Here is a 5,381-nt window from a genome sequence, read left to right as displayed (position 1 = left end):
TTCTTTTTCTTTACCTGGGCCTATAAAAGGAGGGTTGCTGAGACGACTTCTGAAGTTCTTTCAAGACATTAATTTAGGTGAGTTGATAGTCCTGGTCTCTCCCCTACCAAAACTTGTTTTTAGGGAGGAAGGATCTGGTAATCTCATTCTCAAAAGGGCTGATGAGGTCCAGTTTATTTTTCTCTCGTGTGATGTTTGCATTTTAACAAAAGATGAACTATCAAAAAAAAAAAAGAAATAAATGTCTGTTATTTATAAGTGTGGGACTGTGAGCATAATTGAGTCCATCTTAGGCCCTTCCTATAAAGTTATACAGTAACTTGGGGAAAGGAAATTAGAATAACAGATAGGGACAACCTGCTGACTGAAGAAGGAAAGTAGGACTGTTGATGTAAATACAGGTACTCGAGGTTACCACTAGGTAAAATAGGACCCTGTGTTTGGAGGAAAGTCAAGATTCTGGCCATAGCACCCGAGAGAATTAAGAAAGCTGTGCACCAATGGGGAAAGAGTCCTCTCATTTTCACAATATGACCTTAATTGCTCCGTTTAACCTGCTGCTTCGAGGTCACAATGTGTAGAAACATTTTCACTGGTCAGAGAGCATATATTAAACATTTATACAGGAACAGATCATTTAAGTCACTCTGAAAGAGGCTGCTATGATAAAAAGAGTTTACGCTGTTCACGCAACATCTAGTATGTAGGTAGGTTGTAATCGCATTCTCATTAGAAGAAGCAAACACATAGTGGTTGAAGGTGTCAGGCCCTGGAAAATTACCTGCTGGGTTCAAATCCTCCTGGCTCTGTCATATACTAGCTGGGTGACCTTGGCAAAGTGGCTTAACACATAGTGGTTGAAGGTGTCAGGCCCTGGAAAATTACCCGCTGGGTTCAAATCCTCCTGGCTCTGTCATATACTAGCTGGGTGACCTTGGCAAAGTGGCTTCTCTGTTATTCAATTCGGTTTCGCCATAAAATGGAAATAGTAATCTAAAACGGGGATAATAATTCCCATTTCCCAGAACGATGGAAACTAAATTAGCTTATACATATAAAGTGCTTAGAACAACAGTGCCTGGTACATAGTAAGTGCTCAATACATGTTAGCTGTGAACATCATTACCTCCTAATCCTTTTGTTGTGTAGGCAGATTTGCTGCTTCACTTCCAACAGCTCTAGCTTCAGTTAGTAATAAATTCTTCAATATTTTCCAACTGCCAAACGGGGAAACTGAGTCACAAGATATTAGGGAATACTGAACTCAGGAATAAGGGCAGAGCCAGAGTTAAAATATTGGCCCTGAGTCCACCGCTGATTCTCAGGCCCGCCTTGTGCAGACCTCCGTCTTCTCAGGACCTCAGTTGCCCTGTCTGTAAGGTAAAATGAGGTTGGGCCACGTTTCTCAATTTTTCCCTTTCTTTCTTTGCCAGTTCCCGTAGTCGTTCTCTCTGGCCGAAATCCAGTTACACCTGAATGCGTGGAGATGGGGATCCTGATTGCCCACTGGCTCCAGGAAGTATCCCGAAGGAGGCCGCGGCCTTCCAGTCCACTCAGGCCCGAGCCGTGATTTAGCCGACGCTTTCCAGCTCCTACCCGCACGAGGAGACCGAGCTCCCCGTCCGCGGACCCACCCCCGGAGCGAGCTTTGGCATCTCCCCGAATTCACAGCTGCTCTCCCTCCCTGCTGGGCCCCAACGCACGCAGGGGCACTGCACGCAGGGGAAGCTCTCGTGTCGCGGGTGACTGCAGCGCGAACTGCCGCGGGCCTGCGTACGGTCCCCTCCCCACGGCTTCCTGCAGAAGCTGATCGGCACGGGGTGGGGTCCTCGGTCGGCTGGAACCGGCGCCCTGCCACCCCCGCCCCGGTCAAAGAGGGCTGTAAAATTCCGGAAGAGAGATTAGAGGCAGGGGATGGGTGGGGCGGTGAATCAGTACATTCCTTGCTCCCCCTGCCTCCTCTCCGGGTATCACTCAGGGAGCGTTGGGTCCTCTCATGACTTTCTCCTGACTGGTCCACCGACAGGGTCCAGACATGGGGTCCAAAATCAAACGCGATCCTGAGCTGAACTTTGTAGAGCCTGGATCGCTTATTTTGCAGCCGGGGAATTTTGACTGTTTTTGCAATTGGGTCCTTTCCATAAGAGTGCTTTGTAGGCCTTTCTGTGCATTAGTTAGGAGCTCCTATTTACTGAGCAAGCCTCTCCTATGAGGCAGGTACAGTTGCTCTTCCTTTCCCCAAAACTTTGCCATATAGGCATACTTCAATGTTAGAGGCAAGGAATCTGAAGGCTCACAGAGATTAGGTTACTTCACCAAGGTCATACAGTGGCAGAGCCAAGAATAATCCCAGCTCTATTGGTTCCATACATTTCCCACCACACCCCGCTGCTTCTTTTACTTTAGGTCATTGAAAGACAAGACTTATTTGTTAGAGAGTAGGGAAGTAACATTTATGGACCACCTCCCACTGTGCCAGCTACTTTAAATATATTGGCTTTAATCATTTAATTTTTCACAACACAGTGAGATAGTTGTGATCATCATGCCTATATTACACATGAGGAAACTTGAGAGGACGAGAATTTAAGGGGCAGAGCTAGGATTCCTGTACATTCATATTACAAAGCCTACGTTCTTTCTAAAACCACAATTAATGTCTGTACAGTGCTTGAAAGTTTACAAAGCATTTTCAAGCTCTTCATTACACAGTTATCATCCCATTTCACAGATGAGGATAGAGGTTCATTCATGAAGTTAAGACATCTGTCCAAGGTTACAAGGCTAGTAGTAAGTGCCAGAGCCTGTTAATTTTGAAATAAACTCTACAGAGCTGGTAGTACCAACCCTCATTCCATTTATTCATTCCACAGTGCCAAGTACCATTCCGATAATTATAATACTAGCAAACATTTACTGAACACTTAACATGCATTCATTATGTGAGTTATGCACATTAACTCCTTTAGTGCTCAAAAAACCTTATGAGGTAAATAGTGTTACCTTTTCCATTTTACAGATGGGGAAATTGAGATTCAGAGATAAAGTAACTTCCTAAAGTTACAAAGCAACTAAATAGCAATGCAAGGATGCCAGATGAGATGTTGTGTCCCAGGGTAGGGACCAGGTGCCTGGGTTATGTCCCTATCTCTGTTTAAAACTACTTCTCCAAGGGCCTCGGTTTCTTTGTCACAGCACCTGTGACTTCTTTCTCTAACTCCTGCTCTCAAGGAGCTAATGCTCAGTAAAATCAGCCAAGAACACCACCAGCTTTGTCTCACAGGGGTGCTGGGAGGATTAATTAGCTAATGGCACTTGGAATGTTTCAGCAAAGGCACTGGATAAACTCAGGCCACTTATTATGTGTGAAATACACTGCCAAGGGTGTTTTATGCTGTAATAAGGCACCTGCAGCCCAGTTCCTGATCTGTTTGAGATGTAGAGGAAGTAAAACCATGTTATAGCTTTCCTTGGGAAACCACTTAGATGTTAGGAAATAGAGCATCTCTCTGCTGTCCTCAGGGTGCCATACTGGTGTCAGGCCTTTCCTTCTCAGAGGCAGGTGTTTTACCATCTCAGAAAGGTTTTCAGCTTACTCTGAAGGACACCAGTTATTGACTGAAGTCAGAAACTAATGATTATTTGGGCTTCAGAGGCAGACAAAGCTGGGCCAAATCCTGCTTCTGTCATTCCATCTCTGAGAGTTTCCATTCCCTTTTAAAATAGTGTTATAATACCTTCCTCACAGGATCATTTTGAAGCACAAACTTGATAAAATATTTAAAAACACCTCACTCAGGGCTTGGAATAGAGTGGATGCTTAAATAAAAGGTAACTATCATCATAGCCATTACTGTTATCCTTCCGTTGTTGTTACATTATTTACTGATACTTTAGGGCCAGACTGAGAGCTAGGTATAGGGAAGATTTATTCATTCGTTCAACAGTCTACTAGATTACCCCAAGTAGATCAGTCTAAGCAGTGGAAAATCATGAAAATAAGCATTTACAACATAATGTTATAAGTGCTATTGTAGGGGATTGCATAAGGTGTTCTGAGACTTCAGCAGAAGAATCAATAACCAGCAGATGCAGGAAAAGTTTTCCAGAGGAGGTAGTTTTTTTTCCAAGTCTGTGCTTTGGGCAAGTGGAAAATGCTGCCTGCTGGAAGCAGGCAGAATGCAAGCGGCAGCTGAGCCTGTGCTCCTCACCCAAAGGCCTTGATTCTGATCTGTTGTCACTCTTGTTCCTCAGCAGCCCTGCCAGCCAGCCTTGCCCTAGAATACCCCCACCTGGGCCACCTGCTGGTGGTGAACATCCAGGGTTCTGTGATGTGGCTAGATGTGGCTGAGTCATAAAACCTTTCTTTTTACTGCTAAGCCCTAATGGAAGCCTTCTGGTCAGGTGCAATGCCCAGGTCTACCGTGTGGGGAAGGCCTAATAGTGACTGACCACTGTTTCTTACCACAGGGCCAGATGAACATGTGTGTGGCAGTGAGGTGGGGGAAAGGTAGCCTAATGGGCGTGTTCATTTCCTTCTAGATAGGTGCCAGTTACAGACAGGTGAGATTTCCCAGGGTGCATCAGGAGGACAGACCCTCCCTTCCACCCCAATTCTCATGGGGGAGCCTCTCCCCTTCCTCAGAAGCCAGACTCCAGTGCCTCTTTCTGGCTGCCATCTGTCAGTGGCCCAAAACAGTCTCACTGGTGACCACATTTTCCGAACCAAAACTCAGGACGCATGATCTGGCAAAAAACTTCTGGCCAGCTTTCAAATGCAAGAGGCAAAAACCTTTAGACAATCTTATCTCTAGAACAATCCATGTCATTAATGGGAACTTGAGGTTGGAAACTTTAAAATTGAGGGTCTCCTCTTTATCAAGCATTTCTCATATATTATTGATACGTGAGAAAAGCCTCATGAGGTAGCTGATTATTATTTCCATTTAATAGTTGAGAATACTTACAGAGAGGAAACCACTTGCCCAAGATCCTATATCCTGGTAGTCTGAATTTTGTTCTGTCATGGAGGGTTCTTAGGTTTGACTGATTGATTGATTGGTTGTGTGTATCGCTGGCGGAGCAGGGGCGCGGGGGTGGGGGTGGGGAAGCGCAGAAATATCCTTTGCAAGGATGCACACGCCATGTACTTGAGGCCTCTAGGAAGGGCAACCAAGAACTGAGCTGCCCGGTTCCCACTTGTGAGTTGGAAATCCCCGAGCACAGGACTTCGTCGCCGCCCCGTCCCATCAGGATCTGGCCCCAAGTCGCAGGGCCCGGGAGCAGGAAAAAGCCCTACGACCTTGTGGATCACGCGGCGGCCGCGCGCCCTTGTCCCAGCCCAGGTGCGGATGGGCGGGGCGCAGCGTGGGCTAGCGACT

This window comes from Galeopterus variegatus, unplaced genomic scaffold, assembly GCF_000696425.1.
Source record: "Galeopterus variegatus unplaced genomic scaffold, G_variegatus-3.0.2 Scaffold6652, whole genome shotgun sequence".
In the NCBI taxonomy this organism is placed as follows: domain Eukaryota; kingdom Metazoa; phylum Chordata; class Mammalia; order Dermoptera; family Cynocephalidae; genus Galeopterus; species Galeopterus variegatus.
The sequence above is the reverse complement of the archived record's forward strand: the minus strand, read 5'-3'. Positions refer to the sequence as shown.